General features: G+C 42.9%; 1 protein-coding gene across 2 annotated transcripts in view; it reads right to left on the bottom strand.

Moving 5' to 3' along the window:
• Positions 1–21,709, bottom strand: part of fbxw7 (F-box and WD repeat domain containing 7) — a 268,108-nt gene that overhangs the window by 207,597 nt on the left and 38,802 nt on the right. For both annotated transcript variants that reach the window (XM_060917115.1, XM_060917119.1), the window contains exon 2: positions 11,602–11,657. The gene's annotated coding sequence lies outside the window, so the exon portion shown is untranslated. The remainder of the gene's footprint in view (positions 1–11,601; positions 11,658–21,709) is intronic.

The following is a 21,709-nucleotide window of genomic DNA, read 5'->3' as shown; positions in this document are numbered from 1 at the left end:
CACTTGTGGAGAACCGGTACAGTTCAGAGAACTGAAAAGAACAAATTATCCCAAGTGTGCGTGCGCGCGTGCGCCACGAAACTGCTTTTGAGTGAGGGGAAATGTTATAGAGCCACTCAGTCTTCTGAAAGGCTACTCAAGTGTCAATATTTCAGAAAATCACCAACAAGAGGAGTCCAACAAGTAAATTAAATAATATCAGCATCGACATTTAATTCATTCTCCTGTTCGTCTACGTTCATTCTTCCTACCTCCAAATCTCAGTCAATATGCCCATCACTCCTCAAAGCAGTGATCTCAGGCACTCCAAACTGATTAGACCACAGTTAGAGACTCCCGGAGCCTTGTGGGAGATATGCAAATCAATATCAATTCATCAGCAAATCGCAATCAGGGCCGATATGGAGACGCTGATGAAGACTTTGCCCTATTGGGCAAGCAAGGAGGGGGTTGCTGCTGTGTGCAATAGGGTTTCTTTTCGGGGCCCATATCAGGGACTTCGGCTCCAGGCAACAGGCCAGGATGCTATAAATAGGCTGAGAATAATAACCAGACAGATCACCTTGCATGATAAAGGAAAACAGCAGGACCTAATGCTCTACTACGATGAATTTAGACAGAGCTGTATGGGGTAAATGAGTGGTTTGGGATCGAATGAAGACAAATAAACAGTGAAAGACTTCAGATAGCATAGAGATCTGCTATTATTGGTCCAGAGTTCAACTAGACAAAGTTCATCATGTGTCTGGTGAATAGATGAGACTGCCTTCAAATATGTCCAGTGGAAGGACATGCTAAGGTCGGGGTTCTCAAGCTTTGAGCAACCAGTGACTCATTTCACTGTAACGAGAAGAGAAAAAATAATAATAATAATAAAAATAAATAAAATCCAAGGACTCCTTCAGTGCAGATGAATTCACTCTTCAAATATCTGGCTCAAGGGCGGCACGGTGGTGTAGTGATTGGCGCTGTCGCCTCACAGCGAGAAGGTCCGGGTTCGAGCCCCGTGGCCGGCGAGGGCCTTTCTGTGTGGAGTTTGCATGTTCTCCCCGTGTCCACGTGGGTTTCCTCCGGGTGCTCCGGTTTCCCCCACAGTCCAAAGACATGCAGGTTAGGTTAACTGGTGACTCTAAATTGAGCGTAGGTGTGAATGTGAGTGTGAATGGTTGTGTGTCTATGTGTCAGCCCTGTGATGACCTGGCGACTTGTCCAGGGTGTACCCCGCCTTTCACCCGTAGTCAGCTGGGATAGGCTCCAGCTTGCCTGTGACCCTGTAGAACAGGATAAAGCGGCTAGAGATGAGATGAGAGGAAATATCTGGCTCACTTACTGGTCCCATAAACAGGCTTTTTTTTTATTCAAACCGACATTTCATTTCATTCAAGTTGATTGAACATTATTTAAAGGCCTATTTATTACATTTAATGAGGTTGGAAATTTTAAATCGTTCCATTCACCAGTCAGGGAGATGACGACTCAAACTCAGTAATAAATGTAATAACTGTGAGAATGGTAGATTGTGATTTACCACTGGAATTTTATTTTATTTTTTTAAATGTTCCCCACTAGCTGTGCTTCAGAGGCATCGCAGTAAGAACTCCAGCCCTAAAGGACAGGTGCGTGTTCTTCATATACCCGAGGACAAGCATTAAGAAGTTCTGGCTACTTTTAAACAGTTAAAGACTGAGTATGAAGTGCGACTGTTCCTCTTGAGAACGAAAGGTCGTGCACGTGCAGCAGTATCTCTCGAAGGTCAGTACGCCATGTGACGTCATGCTGGCCAACCTCAGGACCTGTATGACTTTACAAACATCAAATTCTGTGTCAAACCCGGCGAATCAATCAGCAACACCCTGCCCCTCCTGCAGTGCGAATGCCGATCACAAACGCACTCCTCACCCAGCTTATTGCTTCATTGCCATAGACTTGCTGAAGCATCTCAAGGGTTTCCGTTGTCCATCAAAAATGTGCGTAACAAGTCTTGATGTTGACAACGCAATGTTACGTGGCATACTAATGCACGAGAATTTCACCTTGGACTTTCGCATGGGATGAACATTACGGTACAGTGGTGGACAAGTCACAAAGTCGGGCTATTGGGTTTGGTGGACAAGTAGGTCCAGAAGCCTGGATATATCCCAAAGTGGTCCACCAACCACAGAAAAGCTTCATATTTACTTTTGCATAACAACTTAATTTGACACACACATTACATAAAATCACATTCTGGGTTGGTTCATATAATTCCTGGTGGCGTGACACGACAATGTTGTCCTCCTTGTTGCCAAACCATCCACACACGCAAGTCAAGGATACCGTCTGGCCATTCTGGAAACATTTTTATGCACAGAAAAGACTACAGCCCAGAGTTGGCACCAAAAAAATAAAATTCAGAGTCTGATTCATCGTTAAAAGGGCAGAAACATTCTCTACCAAGGATGACGTCTCTTCTCAGAGTATTACAATACTCACTCATTTTCATGAGTCTGTATTAAGGGACTTAACTTGCTAACGAGTTAAGGGGCCAAGCACCAAAAGGTGTGTAGGCACCCGTTTGCAAGTTCGTTTTATTGTTATTGCTGTTAGATTTAGGCCCTGTCCACATGGCAACGGATTCAGGTGAATCTGATAAAATTGTTTATCGTTTTGGCCTGGCGTCCACACGGCACCAGCGTTTTGGGTGCCCCAAAACGAAATCTTTTGAGAACGGGTTCCAGAGTGGAAAGATCTGGCAACGGCGCCGTTGCGAAGTCGTCTGGATGAGAAGAACGGATTTGTTTATGATGACGTCACAACCACATGTGCTTCACGCCGGGTAGAAGTGTAACGAACTCAATGCGAGTTGTCAACAAATCCTATAACTTGGTTCATGAAACGCGCTTACAAAATATTTTCACTGTGAATATTTATTGTGTAATGGTGCAAAGTGAGAGAGAGAGAGAGAGAGAGAGAGAGAGAGAGAGACAGAGAATAGCCCTTAGGGCAGAGTCAATCCCGCCAGCAAAAATAGGGAAAAAAAAAAAAAAAAAAAAAAAAAGGAGCGATCTCACCTCTTCAGATGTTGGTTTAAGTCCTACAATACATTCCTCAAAAAGGGCATAGAAGAACAAATTAATCCATCAACGTGTAGCATTCAATTTATTCCGGACCATTAAAGACGCCGCCTTCCGCGTAGAATCATGCGTCATCCTCGCCGCCATATTGGATGGGGCAAAGCGGAGAATAAAGATGCCTCATTCATGTGCTGCGTTTAACTGTACCAACAGGTTTACTGTCCAAACAAGATCACATGGGATTACCTTTCACAGGTGAGACTGGAAAAATACTTTTCATTGTATTTGGTCATTATAACGTAATTTTATGAACCGATTTTTCTGACTTTGGCTAATATGAAGTCTCGCGCATAATAGTTTATGCGCATGCGTCCTTACTTCTTCTATTGTTCTGGTGTCTCCGATGGGACCGTCTTACAGCGCACCTAGAGGTGTGGCATGTGTATTGCATCGTTTTCAGCAAGCGTTGCGTTGCCATATGGACCTGATATTTTACTGATCCGTTGCCCATGTGGACGCGATATATATATATATATATTTTTTTTTAAATCTCGTTGCCGTTGTCGTGTGGATGTAGCCTTAGTATATCTTTTTGTGAACAAGCTGATGGTCTCAGTGACTTCCAGGAAGCCATGGCCTAATAGTTGGAGAAGCAGCTTTGGGACCAAAAAGGTCACCGGTTTGATTCCCTGCACCAGGAAGAATAGCTGAAGTGCCCTTGAGCAAGGCACCTAACCCCGAACTGATCCCCAGGCTGCTCTGGGTATGTTGTACGTCGATCTGGATAAGAGCATCTGCGAAACGCCATTAACGTAATGTAATGTGGTCTTCCTCCGTCTTTCAGGGGTGAGACCAGAAAGTGCTTGGCACCCTAATCACTGCTTGCAGCCAGATTGTCATTCGGGTTGTTCTGGGTCACGGTTCTGATTACAGAACTAAACGGATCCATTTTTCTCTAATCAGCATTGCAAACTGGTGAGAATTGTTTGTCTTTCCTCCCACCCATGCGCTCATTCAGCTTAGAACATGCTAAACACCGACAGTGAGATTTGATGGAAAAAGTTATTCTTAAGACATCTTCCTATAAAAGAAAAACAATTAGTAATTCATTATTCAGTTTTTACCAGTCAACTGTTCATGTGATACGGTGAAAAATGTCCAACACCCCTATTTGTCATTTGTATTTGCACCCTCGAGCCTTCACCTGCCCACTGGGCTGGCAAATGAATTCATTATTTGTGGTATAAATCAACTACCTGCTCATTCCACCTCAAAATTTTCAAGATGTCCGGCAGGAAAGAACAAAGCGTGCACCATTAATGCATTCGACACCCCGTCACCACTATAATGCCACAGAATCATTCTCAATTTCTCCCAAGAGAGTCCCTCTCGGTCGGTCTATCCTTCCTACTCTGTATGCAGCCAGTCAGTTTTGCTCAGCCGAGCATCGAGCGGGACATGCATGGTAGCGTAAAGGCCAGACTCGCCGGGAATCAACTGCAGTTAGCATCTCTCAAGGTGAGGACTGAGACAGTGAGTGGGTTGAAGGAGGAAAATAAATAAAGAAAAAACAAAAACCCACACCCCAACAGTTAGGAAGACGGACAGAATGGCTCCCCGTGGTGAAGGCTAATTCAGCTAATTGCCAAAGCATTACTAATATTCTCCCTGCCGAAACAACACATTGTGAGGTAAACGCAAATTGGTCTTTCCATTTCTGAGATTTCCGTACACATCGTCCGTTTACGGAATTAAATCCAATTTCGTGTGATCAGACAATCATTCAGAGTCATCGTGAATGTTTCGGTGTACGTCATTCTTATTAACGCGAATATAATTCCGGTCTTCAAGGTCAGTTATTTGCCACAAGATTAACGTTCAAGCATGTAAGCAGTCTCCATTTCTGTGGGTTTTAATCTCTTTCAAGAGAAGGAATGAGAGAGGAGGTGAAAGGCTGAGGCGTTCATTATTTATGAATATTGCTTTCCACAGTGTCAGCGCCATGCCTTTCTATCGATCTGCGAGGAGAAGAGAGTCTTCGTGAGAGAGCGAGGCTTTTAGACACATTCAGCATCGTCATGCTGAAAAGCTACAATAATACTTAGCAAGATCCAGCCGACTGCTCTCTCTCTCAGACACACACAGCATCGGTATAAAGCACAGCTCGAAATTCGCGGTGGTCCGGTCACCCGAGGCGACTTAATTTGTCATTTGGCAGGTAATTCCTGTCACTAGCCAGCCTGGCTGGCTAGTTGAAAATAAAAAATATATATATGAAGCGAAGATTCAGACACACCGTCAACTAAAGCTGCCACATATGAAGCGTGTGCCGTGTCTGTGTTAATCGATGAGTTTATCGGCAGGACGGAAAATACCGAAGAATTCTGAATCATATCGTGTACGAGTCAGGCTGTCGGTTTTTTCACTACTGCGCATGCATATAACGCATCTCGTTGAATATCGCAGTAATCACGTTATCAAATTCAATAGATGTGGCCACATTATCGCCCATTTAAACACGTGTTTTTGTTGTTGTTTACATCCACATCTGCCAAAGCTACGTTGCGATGTGGAATTTTCTGAAAGGTGTACAGAAACCGCCAGAGACGGGGACAAAGCGACCTCGGTCTGAAGAGGAGAAAAAGGCCGCCGATAAAGCGTACGAGAAGGAGAAACGACAAAGGACTTGTAAGCAAACGTGGGAGCAGGGTAGGCCTTGGCTACGATACGATTTTTATGGAATAATTAATTTTTCTCAAGTTGATTCCTAGTCAATATGAAGCTCCTCATGCTTTCTCTCTCATAAATGGTTAAATACAGAAAGCATGTTGGACACATTTTGGGTGCTATAGTCATGATAGTAAGTATATTTGCTTTCAGTACTCATACACCAAGTTGCCAAGTTTTCCAATATATTATTATTTGTTGATGTTATATTATGGTGCTCCGTGTTGTTCTCATTTATGTATTTAACAACAGTATCAAAATACTCGGGTCTTGAAATAAATGCACATTAGTCATGAACAATGGTAACTACTCTCTTTTGTGCTACTTTTGACAGAAGTAAAATTCATACACGAACAAATTTTGGCGAGTTGATTTTCTGTTTGGTGAGTTACTTTGGAAGGTAACTAGTCCGGCTGGCTGGTGAGAAAAAAATATATGAATTTCTAGGCCTGTAAAGGGATGTCATTCCCCATCATTGTAGGCATTTCACCTAGAGATTGATGATTATTCGTATCACTGTTAGCACTGCTAGCTGTTGCTACAGCAGCCATGAAATTCGAGTAAAAATAAATACTCGAAACAAACTAGACAGTCAGGGAAACAAGGCAAGCTGGAAAGACTTCGTGATGACCCCGAGAATATGTAGAGGTTTTATGTAACTGCATTGCTGCTGTAACAGCAAGCCACGCTACCAGTGGTGGGAATAACGAAGTCATGGAGTAAAACATCTGCACACTGGAAATTAAACGTTATATTTTATTAACTTATTAATTTGCGCCAGCAGCGCTGGTGCAAATTGTTACTCTCAGGATCTTTCTACTTTTATTCTTCTTATTCTCCTCACGTTTACTTAGGATGCAATTTCGCCCACCAGTTTTCAACCAATCACCACCAAATTCCACATGAAGAATACATCTAGGCTGAATTACGTTGCTATGACTTTTGGTGGTGATCCGGATCACCGAACCAGAATGATGCATGAAAAACGAGATTTTTTTTTCCCCAAAAAATCTCATCTCATCTCATCTCATTATCTGTAGCCGCTTTATCCTTCTACAGGGTCGCAGGCAAGCTGGAGCCTATCCCAGCTGACTACGGGCGAGAGGCGGGGTACACCCTGGACAAGTCGCCAGGTCATCACAGGGCTGACACATAGACACAGACAACCATTCACACTCACATTCACACCTACGCTCAATTTAGAGTCACCAGTTAACCTAACCTGCATGTCTTTGGACTGTGGGGGAAACCGGAGCACCCGGAGGAAACCCACGCGGACACGGGGAGAACATGCCCCCCCCCAAATCACTTACATCAATTTTCATATTTTTTCAGGTTTTTTTTCTCCCCTTAATTTTGTTCAGGGCAGCAAGGCACAATTTTTCCTCACTAAGCGTCATTCTTTATCTCTTACTGTTCCGGATCTACAGGGTTATGGTGACCAGACGTCCCGGTTTGTAACAGCGAGCGCAAAATCCTTTAGTGTGACTTTAGTCACAGTCTCTAAATCAGTATTACTTTTCTTCCAAAAATGTATTATGATTAAGGATGTTTTGAGAGATTAACTGGTACTGGGTACTCTAAATAAATAAATGCTCCAATACTATAAAGTAAGACAATGGTCCACAAAATTGTTCAACATGACTCTGGGAAAGGGTTAGACTAATTCAAACAAACGGGACATTCAGGAAAACAAGTTGGCAAGATTTGGCAACTTTGTAGTTTCAGTGTATTATTACTTCTACCCAGCATGTCCTAAGAGTCTATAATTTCATCACATCGTACATCTGTTTACAAGCACGGACTCGTGAGTGAACAGGCGACACGGAGTGACTGACTTGGACACAACCTGAGTAAACAAACTCTCGCAGCATGAGGACAACTCGGTTCTGCAAGCCGGGGCACTAAAATACACACACACAGGCTTTCGTCTAAACGGGGGAACAGGGGCGCTGCACCCTCTTACTCTCGGCGTGCGCCCCCTTACCGACTCCGTGAAAACATCCCAGCAACACTACGTGACAATGTGTCTGATCATCAAATACGTTATTATTGCTCCAAAAATATTCCAATCATAGTAGATACACCGCCAGACGGTGCAAAAACAATCCGAATTGGCGTTTTCCAGACTGAGGCGCCATGTTGTTTAGTTGTCGCGGCTGCTCTCGCGAGATTTGACATGGGTTACATACAAGGTCAGCTGACTTGTAGCGCGAGATTTCTCGAGACTGAATGACCTTTCACCCACCGGCGCGGGAGCTTTTGACAGAAGTAGTTCGCGAGTTGTTTTTGTTGACACTTGGGCATTTAAAGATGTCATCCCGCGGCACGAAACGGAAGAAAGCCAAAGACTGTCCGGGGCAGAAGAAGATTAGGCCAAATAAAAAAAAATTTTTTTTAAAATGTGTTTCCGGTAACCCCACCGATCGAGAATTTCTGCGTCGAAATTGCCGACCGTAAAGTTTTTATTACAAATTTCCCTCGATATTTTAGTGTAAGCGGCATTAGTTTGTCATAATTTTTTGTTTCAACGCATTCAAGTTGTGAAAGAAACGATAAAAAGTAAAATGTTTCGCCACTTCTATCAGCCCTCCTGCATAAACTGAGCCGAGCTGCCATTTTGAATCCTCATTCAAGGCTGTAATGCAAATTGCTTCCTTTTCAGTATACAAGTGCACTTCCATGGCAGGGAAAAACACTACATTTTGTCGCCTATGTAGTCCCCTATTTATACAAATAGGAGTCATTCAGGATTCAGCCATGTTTTTGCTCGACCCAAGTTCTACAGTAGGCTAGGCTAGGCCGTCTGCTTTTAATGGAAGTAGCCTAGCCTAGGACATTATTTTCACGTTATTTCTTGATAAGGTGTTTTCACGTTATTACACGAAAATATCATGAAATATCGCTTCCGTAGATCATAACTCGAACTCTCGCGATATTTTTTTTATTCGTTTAAAGATTTAAAACACTTATTTTATTATGATGTGTGGTATAAAGGATTCTGTGCCAAAATACTATTTTGTAAGATGTTTACTTGTGTTAATTTTTTCGAACAAAATTTAAAAAAAAAAAAAAAAAAAAAAAAAAAAAAACTTTCCTACCCACCGACCTTATTTTAGTATTTCATGTTACCGAAAACCCTTTTTTTTGGCCACTTCTTTCTTTTTCAATGTTGACAGACAATTTGTTACAATTTCCCTCTCAGATAGCCTCAGAATGTCCCACTGGAGCATTTTTCAAAGGCTTTGCACGGCGGGGGGGGGACCGGCTCCCTCGCCATGGTGAGCGCACTCATACTAAATTTTTCTAGACAAAACCCTGACACACACACACACCCCATGTCTTTGGTAAAGAATGTGCATCAATGCTTACTGAATAAATGAAGGAGCAAGACCCATCTTGTTTCGTGAAGTTGTTTCTTATATAGTATGGGGTAAAATTTACGCAATAGCCTTGAGCAACATTTAAAAAAAAAAAAAAAAAAACCTCACCACCACATACCATATCTCCTATCACTGTACTGGGTGGAGGTCTTTCTACACAACGTCCACTGTTCTACACTGTGTACATGTTCTTTTATCAGCAGTGCAGACAAACGCAACGCTGCACACTAATCAACACTACTGCAGGACAACAGCAGTCGAACACACACACACACAGCTGAAGTGCAGGAAGTGATATCTGACCAGAAAAGGGGCCTACAGCTGGAAAAATCAGAACTGTGACACAGATGAAGTTTGCGGACACATAGGAATAGACGGGGTTGTTTTACAATCAGGGTACGCAAGCTAAAAATCACATTTAACACTTATTATCTTCAATATCAAAAGGCTTGACTAAATAAACTTGGTTGGTTATTGTAGCCCTGTGATCGCTCTATTTACCATGCAAAAAAAATATTTGGTGATTAACGTTATTTTTGGTGACTGTATGGCAATATACGTCATATTTAGCAAAATTACTCGTGTCATTTAGAAAAAGTGCTTTTTTGACCACAGGTAGCTCCAAAAGGGATGCACTTACATCATTCTTTATACCATAAAACAAGTATTTGGTTCCATATCATTGGAAACATAGTTAAGTTTTAATGTTGAATGCCAGGAAGTTTTCAGACTATTTTGATCAAATTAGTCTGTAATTGTGTCAAAAAAATGTCCTCTCCGAGACAGCTAATTTTTCAATATAAAATAACAGATCTAAAATGATTATTTTCATCCTAAAATGTGGTCAAGATATTGGGACATAAATATTAGAGACAACTAACACAAAGCTTACAGCCTTGTATTTAAAAGCACTATGGAAGTAGCGGATTCTGAATTGTCAAAAAAAAAAAGTCCTCTCCGAGAATCACTTCATTTGTTTCTCCCAGCCCTGCTTAAAGCTACACTTAATCTTCTTATAATACTAACTATTACACACGCCTATGTTCATATGTGTATTAATTTCCAAAAGTGCAGATTTGATAGTTTTGTTTTTTTTTTTATTTGAATTTTGGACCCCTGTGACACAAACTTTGTACCCTGATTGTAAAACAACCCATATATAGACAGCTTTATAAACAAATAGAACTACAGACCGATAGCTCCAGAGACAGACAGATCCATCAGACATTTCTATATTAGACTGAGACCTTCATAGATGTGCAGCTCTATTAAGACAGACAGATCAATAGACAGGCAGCTCTATTGACAGATAAACAGCTCAAAAGATAGAAAGCTCTACATCCAGACAGACCAACAGATTAGCAGACAGTTCAACAGAAAGACTCCTCTACTGACAGACAGACAGCTCTATGGACAGACAGACAGATCAATAGACAGTCAGTCAGCTCTCCAGACAGAATTTAGGGACATCCCTAAGGACAGTCAGACAGACAAAGGAAAAAAAAATAATAATAATTAGACATTTATGTAGACAGATGGTTCTCGAGACACACAGATCAACAGACAGCTTTATAAACTGAAAATCAATACACGGACAAATATACCAACAGGCAGAAAGCTCTAAGGACAGATCGACAGACAAAGTCAAAGATCACAGACAGTTTGAGAGACAGACGGATCAATATACAGACAGACAGCTCCATAGACACAGACAGACAAACAGACCAATATACGGACAGTGAGACAGCTCTATTTGGTGTAATTCATAACTCAAATGCAAAATTATTAGCAATAACTGAATTGTGGTAAATAATCTGAACATGCGAGGAGTGTAACATATATCACGGATTAAAAGATCCACACGGGGCATGAGGAGGTGACAAGTCTCAGGAATACAGGAAACAGGATATTCTGTATTTGCCACAACACTGCCCTCTAGTGAAACTCTACAGTCATGACATACAAGACAAATCACATCTGTTCTCTGTAGGTAGGTGTGTGTGTGTGTGTGTGTGGGGGCAGGCATGTGTGTTTTTACACCTGTTTCACACCTCACTTCTTGTTTATACACACACAGCCTGCGAAAAACTGAATGAACAAATGGTATGAACACAGGCTTCAATAATTGGTGAATGAGCTTAGAGTAGGGAAGGAAGCAACACCAGGCCACAACACACACACACACATGGCTAGACGCATGCTGATGAAATATTTTTCTTCTCTCTCTCACGCGCAGCGGTCACACCATCTCTCCCTCTCTCTCTTTAAAAATGCATCAATGACGGCACCTCCACCCATGTGATCAATTTACACGTAATTCAGCAAACCATGGCGTGCCGTGCATTATTCAGGCCACCTACACACACGCAGAATGTGCGTGGAATAAAGATGTGCAATATGTTGATTAATATATCGATGCGTGTGTGGAAAGAACTTACGATTCCAGCGTCAGGCCACGGTGAGAGCCTCACTGCTGAACCCTCACACTCCTGACCTGTGAGGGAAATCAAGACGAATGTTGATTAGAGGTCAGAGATCACAAGCTTGAACACAGAAACATGCACACGTTGAAAAGAAAAGTGCAGGAAGGACAGGAAGTAGTCATGAACTCTCGAGCTTCAGACACTTTCACTTCCTGTTTAGGTAAAAAAGCTCACAGGCGACAAATACATAAGCACAGAGTAGCCGATACGCGGCCACACCCACGCTGTGCTGATGGTTATGATCAGTGAACAGGGTGTGTGCTTTAGTGCATGGTAACGCTGCGTGAAGCCAACAGTTAAGAGTGAGTATGTGCTTGTGAGAGAGACCGAGAGAGAGAGAGAGCTGCTCTGACGTCAGCTCCGGAGCAGATGCTAATATTTATACGATAGAGAGGAAGAGTGGAGAGAGAGACTGAAAATAAAACAGGGCTCGAATTAAAATCAAGAGGGATTAAATGAAAGCAGAGACAGAGAGAGACTCCGTGAGAAAGCAAGACAGACAGGAATAAATATATATATATATATATAGCCAGAACAAGAGAGACAGAAAGAAAGACGAGATCATGACCATGAAAGAAAAACAGATGGAGAGACAGAATGGCAGAGGTGGAGAGAGACAGAGGGAGAATAAGGTTAAAAGATAAACAGGTAGAATAAGGCAGAGAGAGAGAGAGAGAGAGAGAGAGAGAGAGAGAGAGAGAGAGAGAGAGAGAGAGAGAATAAGGCAAAGAAAGGGGGAGAGAGGGAGACAGATTAAAAAAAAAAAAAGAGAGACAGAAAAAGAGATGCAGACTGCAAGACATAAAAAGAGAAGGGGTCAAAGTCCATCAGGGAAACCGACAGAGACAAATAGAGTGCAAGAGATACACATTGTGAGAAACAGTTACAGGACACGCATATCCAAAAAAATACCAATGATTGGGGCCGTCGTGGCTCAGGTGGATAAGGCGCCATACCATAAATCCGGGGACCCGGGTTCGATTCCGACCCGAAGCCATTTCCCGATCCCTCCCCGTCTCTCTCTCTCTCCCGCTCATTTCCTGTCTCTACACTGTCCTATCCAATAAAGGTGAAAAAAGCCCCCAAAAAATATCTTTAAAAAAAAAAAACCAATGATGAACCCAGAGCAGGCAGAGACACACACACACACACACACACTGGTGAGAAAACACACAGCTCTGGGTTTAATCAGCATGCCATTGGGTTAAGGAGCACTGAACTGATGAGCTCATCTCACTATGCATATCACATTTGGTTTACACACACACCCACCCACCCACCCACCCACCGGCACGACCCATAAAGGCACAGCTGTCAGCAAGGGGGAGAAATAAGAACACATGTATTGCAGGAAGACTCTCTCGAGGAATTCAGACCACAAAAAAAAAAAAAAAAAGTTACATCGTTTTTTTTTCTTAGCAAAATGACACATACTTACACAACCGGGAAACTGTTTCTGAGAAAGCAGAGCGTGTCCATGCACGCACGTGCACACAATCGTTGTGGAGAGACTCACTGACAATACATTCCCCAAGCCCTTTACCCCAACCTTAAAGTGCATATCACGGGTAAATTCAGGAGCGAGATCAATGTAATTCTCCTATTTTATATTAAACTTTGGTCAAATATCTGTCACATTCTGCATTCTCTGCAATTTTTTTTTTTACCTTGCGCAATACCAGAAAAATTCAGTTGAAATCGAGCCATTTGAGGCGAATTGGTCCGCCTCTGAAAAAACTTGGCATTTGGATTTCCCGGCAAACACTGATTTTCGTGACGTCGCGTGCGGGACGCCTCCCTCTGAATCCTACGTCAGCGCTGGTTTGTTTATGAGAAAACGACCTGGTGGTTTTCTGCAAATTTCTTCAACGTTATCGCGTAATTATTAAAATGGTTAACAGATGTATCGTAGGAGGGTGTAGCAACACCAATCTTGATGGGATTAGAACTCATCGTTTCCCAAAAGACCGGACAATGAGAGAGAAATGGGAGCGCTTGGTCTACACAGGCTGTGCACTGAAACTGCGCAAAGCTCGCGCAGCCTGCTGGCGCTTCTGCAGGTGACGTCACGAATCTGGCTCCAGACTCCCTTGGGATTTTTCCAGACACTTTTTATTTATTTATTTATTTATTTATTTATGCTGTAGACAGATGGCCTTGTGCAAAATTACCCTTCTGGATGAGTGTGTAAAGGGACGTACTTTCATATTTAAAAAAAACCCCACGAAATTGGTCCAGAATATGCACTTTAACCATCACAACTAAATGTCTAACCCCGCCCCTTACCTCATTCTAACTTGAACCCTAAAACTGTCTTAACCATCAAACAGCCCTTTGAAAAAGTGAGGATGAGCCAAAAATGTCCTCACTTCGTTGGTTAAAAACATGAAAATATGTAGCAAGTTTATCTCATCTCATTATCTCTAGCCGCTTTATCCTGTTCTACAGGGTCATAGGCAAGCTGGAGCCTATCCCAGCTGACTACGGGCGAAAGGCGGGGTACACCCTGGACAAGTCACCAGGTCATCACAGGGCTGACACATAGACACAGACAACCATTCACACTCACATTCACACCTACGCTCAATTTAGAGTCACCAGCTAACCTAACCTGCATGTCTTTGGACTGTGGGGGAAACCGGAGCACCCGGAGGAAACCCACGCGGACACGGGGAGAACATGCAAACTCCGCACAGAAAGGCCCTCGCCGGCCCCGGGGCTCGAACCCAGGACCTTCTTGCTGTGAGGCGACAGCGCTAACCACTACACCACCGTGCCGCCCTACTGAGAATCTGAGTTCACTAAAAAAATAAAAATTTGTTCCTGACTTATTACTATAGATTCGCTCGAAAAGACAGGACGTGCTATCTGGCAAAAACTGACCCTTTCATCAGATACCGTAACTCTTGAAGGTTCTCCCGTCTTGGCGCCCTGTCAGTGGCTAAATGATGCTCTGCTGTGGTTTAACCTGCAGCGACTGAACACATCTCATCGATGGCGAACTGACATCGGCATGTCTTTTGATGTTGATTACAACTTCCTTCAGCTCAAGTTTCAGTGCCATGAAAGCCTGCATTTTGTAACTGCCTTGACCGTACTGGGAAACAAATTCTGCTTGCGAAGGCAAGAGCGTGACCTCGCGATCAAGCAAGTTGCTTGATACAGATTTTTGGCGGGCTGCGTAGGTTTGCTAAAGTAATCTAAATGACGCACATTCGTTAACTAGCAAGTAAAGCCTGTTAAAATTCTTAAAAAGTTCACAGATATGACGAATAGCTACGCAGCCAGGATAAAACAGCGGTCACAAAAAACACAAAGCTCCAGGGACTAAAGCCGCTCCTCCTTATTGCCTGGAACCATCACTCATCTGTTGGCTTGAAAACGTGTCCGATTCAATAGGAACATCAACAATAGCATGGTGTGATGAAGCGGAGTCACTGCTTCCACTGCAACCTTGATTATTTTCTCCTCCAACATTACATCCTCGAGCGGTATTTTATCATATAGAGATCTTGCATGTGACGTCACAGCCGATCCAGATTGTAACAGACGTCATCTTGTCGGTCAAACGCCATATTTCCGACTTCTACCTTTTCTTCTGGAAAACCCTACTATATACAATTCTACTACAATGGCTGCGGCTACAAGCTCTCCCTACCTGCGCACGTTTATGTTTTTTGTGTGTATTTTTGCGTGTTGTTCGTCTGTACCGGACTTCAATATCCACTACAACCGTATGGACTTACTGGACATTGGTTTCCAGCAGAAAATGACGGTTTGTAGTGGTTTCCATCGCATGCACAACATTCCGGAGGAGATAGCGAGATCAGCGGGGTCTCCGTGGATTGTTATCGGGTCTGGCAGGCGAAGGAGGCGGCGTCGGGAGCGGAAGCAAAAGCGAGGCTGCAGGCAGAGCCGGCCTGTTGACTAAGCTCAGAAAACAGCCACTCAAACCTCCACTGCCAAGCCTCTACCTCTCCAACGCCAGATCCATGGTAAACAAGACGGACGATTTGGAATTACAGCTGGAATTACCTTATTCTATTCTATAATCGGCTGGTCAGTGCTATACTAGATACCACTGATATATCTAGCATCAGTACTAGCAGGGTTTTTTCTAGAAAAATTTAGTATGAGGGCGCTCACCATGGCGAGGGAGCGAAGCGGGGGGGGGGGATGGTGCCGGTTGTCCCGCCCCGCCGTGCAAAGCCTTTGAAAAATGCTCCAGTGGGACATTCTGAGGCTATCTGAGAGGGAAATTGTAACAAATTGTCTGTCAACACTGAAAAAGAAAGAAGTAATCTTCTTCTGCCCCTGACAGTCTTTGGCTTTCTTCCGTTTCGTGCCGCGGGATGACATCTTTAAATGCCCAAGTGTCAACAAAAACAACTCGCGAACTACTTCTGTCAAAAGCTCCCGCGCCGGTGGGTGAAAGGTCATTCAGTCTCGAGAAATCTCGCTCGACAAGTCAGCTGACCTTGTATGTAACCCATGTCAAATCTCGCGAGAGCAGCCGCGACAACTAAACATGGCGCCTCAGTCTGGAAAACGCCAATTCGGACTGTTTTTGCACCGTCTGGCGGTGTATCTATTATGATTGGAATATTTTTGGAGCAATTTTAACGTATTTGATGATACGTTAAACAGACACATTGTCACGTAGTGTTGCTGGGATGTTTTCATGGAGTCGGTAAGGGGGCGCACGCCGAGAGTACGAAGGCGCAGCGCCCCTGTTCCCCCGTTTAGACGAAAGCCTGACTAGTACTCAATACTTAAGTGACTTACCCGTCCAATGAGGATTGTTATTTTCTTGTTTACAAGATGCCACATCTGAGGGCGGCTGACAAATCCTGAATTTCTGTAAAGATAACTGTCCAGAGATTTATAAGCACGCAGTGCTTCACCACTGAACAGCGAGGGAAAGTTAATGAGGTAATTAGACACATCTGGGTATTCCACCTCCGGCAGTTCCATATCCACTGACACGGTCGTGAAAACTACGTCCGGTAATCGATAAGGGTCACTAATCTGTAGATCGTTTATTTTAGACATATATCTAGTTATCTGTTCATTAGAAAAATGAGCCGTGTAGTCCATCGGTTGAAATTTATCCATTCTGTACACGAGTGCAGCAGTATTCAGCGGTGTTTTTTACCGACAAGATGGCGGCTGTGTACTTTCCGGTCACGTGACTGCAAGATCTCTACTACCTCAGCAACTGGCCAAGGATTACAATTTTGCTTTATTCAAGGACAAGTGTACTTTTTATCCATTTATAGTTACAGGCAATCTTGTGGAACTCCCAAAAATCATCGTAAAAACAGTCGCTCCTTCCTTCGAGTTTCTTCCCCCCCCCCTTTCTTTTATTCCCAAGAAAGCGCAAAGCTCAAAAGCCTTTCCCGTGTTAATTAACATTCAGTTCCAGCTTTAACACTGGACAATCCTGCCATAAATGACGCATACAGAAATCTTTATTCTTCAATTTAGATGATGAGCATCGTCCGCCATCCACCAGACGAGTCGCTCTGCATAAACCATGCCTCGAGAAACGGAAATGGATCACCAGCGCGTGAATATAAACCTGCTGTTTATAGCAGACCAATCAGATTCCAGGATTCAACAGCGCTGTGGGATCACGTGAAGAAGCGTGAGGTGATGACAGGAGGAGTCTGGAATATAACGTATTGAAGCCAAGAGACCTTGACGCAGAAACCCGTAGACGTGACTAATAAAAAAACAAGTCACTTAGATTGCCAGGGAAGACAAAAACAGAAAGGGGGAAGATGGCAAGAACTAATCGTGAGAACAAGACCTCGGAGAGCGGCAACAATTCTTGAGCAAACAGGATCAAACTCGCGACCTCTCGGCTCTTTGGCACGACTGCGAGTGCTGCAGCACATCTGATCCTGTTTTACTCTCTAGACACGTTTACACCTCTCTCTCTCCCTCGTCTGAGTGCTTCCAGATGTTTCTGTTTGTGCGGGAGAGCCTGAGCCGCGTCTCTGCGTCTTGCCCCAAGTTGTTTGAAGAGGACGGAAACGTGCTTCCTGCAAAGAACATCGAACTGATGAAACTGTCGCAGCCAATCACATGTCCAGGATCAGAACCTCAAACTTTTTTTTTTTTTTTTGGTAAACATACAAAAAGCTGCTTGTTATGTCTTTAAGGTTGCTTTCATATAAGTAGTGTTTAGTCTGGTGCCTTTTCTCCCTGACGGTGTGTTTAACAAAATTATTTATAGAACCAACTCATCACTTATTTGTCCTTCTGCAACAGCGGGCGTTTTTAAGATCAGGATTTTTCCCCCCCTTCCTTTACGACAGTGACCTGATCAGATAACAGAATATCGTTCTTGCGTGACAAGAAATAACATAAATTTACATGTACAAACCCTTTTATTCTCATGTAAGGAACATGGCTGACCTTCTACACAGTGGTTACGTTAGACTTTTTCATTGTCCGTCATTTTGACGGACAGGGTCGTAAAAATTCCGTCATTGTCCATTATTATCTGTCATTTTATTTTAACTTTTAAAGTGACAATGTATATAGGCTATAAATGCTATATATATTTAATAACTTGTGTTTTCATGGACTCATTTTCATTTAAAAATTAATTCACAGAACAATCTTGTATTATGTAATCATTTATTTATGATGCAAAAAGATGAACAGAGATTCTGACGTTCGGTCACTTGTGAACCCATGTTCCCTCCGCTAAAAACATTGCGGCTGTTGTGCCTTAACGGGTATATGAACAATGTTATTTTACAACGTAGCAAGACAATTGGAGTTAAAATATGAACTACAACTACAACGATTTAAGTGACAATCTAATTTGACCTGTTTGTGTGAGCTCAAACCTTCCTTCTGGCCCGCATGGATTTAAATTGGGAGCTCGCTTGTGCATAATCAAAGTCGTCAATGGAGACTGTTGCCGAGGCAACTGTCATTAAATTTTGCGTCTTTGCCTCGGACAGACGACTTCTCATTGACGTTTTAATTTTATTCTGAAGGCTGAACCCGCGCTCTGCTGCGACACTGGAGACTGGAATAACCAGCGCCACTTCAGCCAAAGTTCTGAAGTCGGGAAACATTTCTCCCAGGGAAGTGATCAGAAGCCGGCAAGAGCCTCTGAAAGTTGGATTTCCCAACCCTGCTAGTACTCTCTTCATAGGGAGGAAATCCTGCAGCATGCGGTCTTTCTGCACCCCGCGGAGCCTGGAACCTGACACGGAAGGTCTTAAATAAAACGAAGTTACGTTTAAATGTTAGTTTGTCTACCCGTGCTCTCATTAAAATGATAGTTTAGCAGATATTCGAGCAGTGATGTTCCTAAGCTTGCTGGGGAAGAATACAATAAATCGACATTTGTTTCATTTTAAAAACAAGAAAAACAACGAGCCTAAATGAGCGCTATTGTACAGGCAGGGAAACGACAAACAACCCAATGCATCTCTTTTTTTAATAGCAAAAATGACGTGTCTTCTGCAGAGAAGGGAAACATTAATACATCTCACTGTGCTAGTGGTTAGAGAAGTCAGAGCGCGGTCAGGAGCGCGGTGGGGGGAACAGCCTTGCGCGGTGGTGACAATGTATACATGAGTAGCCTATGCACTGAACATCAAGACTGCCGCAACGTCGGCTCAGATTGAAAGTGACGGCAGTGAAGACTATGTATACTGTATGTAAGAAAACTCTGCCACAACTTGCCAATCATTTCAATTGTGTGTTTCATTATGTTTTATTATTAGGCTATTATTGTTATTGGTAATGGTAACGGTAAACATCCGTCAAAATGACCGACGGCCTTCAGATTTTTCCGTCATAGCTAAAAAAAAAAATCCGTCAATGACGGACAATTGTCGGTTAACGCGACCTACGCTTCGACATAACCAATGAATCAAAAGTTTTAGGAAGACGAACCTGGGTGCGAGAAGACGACCACACCTTTTCGAACTGCTGCGTCACAGGAAAGCGCTATCCGCCCTCTTCTGCATACATGAGCGCAAAGACGGTCTTGATTTCATCTCGTCATAAAGTGATAAATACTGACATGGAACGGATTTCATAGAAACGTTATTTTTAAGCTACAGAACGATAAAAGAGAGATGTTTAAAAGGATTTGTGAGAAAAACGATGCTTTTTTTTTGGGGGGGGGGGGGGGGGATGTTTTTAAAAGCTGTACCGCCTTTCAGATTTTTCTTCAAGTGGAGGTCATAAAAAGAAGAAACACCCCCCCGACACCCAATTATTTTTGTTTAGTGGACTGAAAGCTACCGAATTCGAATTGCAGACTTCCAATTGTATTAGTTTTTTTTTTTTAAATAGAACAATTAATTAATTTAAGGCCACGTGGCCCTAAATTCGCCACTATTTTTTCCTGCTTCACCGTGACCCAGTTCATGATACTACGTCATGCATCACGCGGTGGGCTTTCCCCGTTCACACAAGGCATTGCGGGAAACAAATTTGAAACAGGAGAGAAAAATGGAGGACGTGAGTGTGCGAATGAAACATGAAAGACCGGCTACAGTAACGGAAAGCGAGAAGAAAAGACGTTATGTTGCGAAGGAAAGGAAACGCAGGACCAAACTAATAAATATCGGCGGTCAGCGAGCACCTCGGTGTGATCAGCTGTTCGTTTAGCGACAGAATGATGGAACTGTCAGTGCACGGTCAAGGTAAACCTGCGCATGCGCACACGGACTTCCTCGGTCGGCTTGACTGCGTGACGCGAGTGATTTCATGCACATGACTTGCGAGGGAATCCCTTCAAATTAAATAACTTCCCCAGCCACAGACTGGCCTGGGTTGTTGTTTTTTTTTTTTTAAAGATATTAGATAAACAAACATCACAATGACCAAATTTCAGAGGAAACTAAATTCCACCGATTTTATGAAATCGAAAAGCCGTCTACTTTGAAGGAAAGTTACAAGCGCAGACAGAGCCGACATCTATTATATATTTCAGTTCCTTCATGTAACCTATGAATGAACTTGCACCATCCCGATCTCTGGGATTTATACACATCACTCATCCTGTGCAGATCAATCAGAATTATCATTAACATCCAAAGGATAATTAGGGACATGAATCTTTTAAGTTCATCATAAATATTTCCCTTGCTGTGGTCGACCCTCATGATACCGCACATGCAGGAAGACCATTTGTATTCAGTCGGCTCGCTCCTGACCGTCGGTGAAGTTGGAACTGAGATCAGAAGGTCTGTTCTTCGCGCTAATCAAATGCAATGAATCTTTTGCTCGTATTTGAGAGATCTGGGCCCAAACGGCTGAATATTTTCATCAGAACATATCGCAGCTGAGTCCAAGACGAAACGAGGTGCAGGAGCAGGTGGGTGTGGGATTACAAGAGTACTTCCAGCTCACCATCAGTTTGCTTGCTTGATGATGCTGGCTGTGAAAAAGAAAAAACAAAATCAAAGTGTGACATTTTAACAGCGATCGCTGCTGCAAGAAATATGTCAACACAGTCACGGCGACTTCGAACAAGAGAGATTTGTTTTCCAAAAAAAAAAAAGTCAGCGTGTTTACATGATATTTCCGCCGCAGGAAGATAATCAATTGCAGGTTCGGTGGGTTTGTGAATCAAATGGGCGATAAATGAAAATTACACGAGACGACATGAAATAAAGGAGAATGGCAAGCAGTTCGTTTTTGCAGCGTGATCTTCTGGATCTACTTTAAGGCTACATCCACACGACAACGGCAATGAGATTTAAAAAAAAATTAATTATATATATATATATAGCATCCACATAGGCAACGGATCAGTAAAATATCAGCTCCATATGGCAACGCAACGCTTGCTGAAAACGATGCAATACACATGCCACACCTCTAGGGGCGCTGTAAGACGGTCCCATCGGAGACACCAGAACAATAGAAGTAAGGACGCATGCGCATAAACTATTATGCGCGAGACTTCATATTAGCCACAGTCAGAAAAATCTGTTTGTAAAATTACATTATAATGACCAAATACAATGAAAAGTATTTTTCCAGTCTCACCTGTGAAAGGTAATCCCATGTGATCTCG

The sequence above is a fragment of the Neoarius graeffei genome, chromosome 3 (assembly GCF_027579695.1).
Source record: "Neoarius graeffei isolate fNeoGra1 chromosome 3, fNeoGra1.pri, whole genome shotgun sequence".
In the NCBI taxonomy this organism is placed as follows: Eukaryota; Metazoa; Chordata; class Actinopteri; order Siluriformes; family Ariidae; genus Neoarius; species Neoarius graeffei.
The sequence above is the reverse complement of the archived record's forward strand: the minus strand, read 5'-3'. Positions and strand labels throughout refer to the sequence as shown.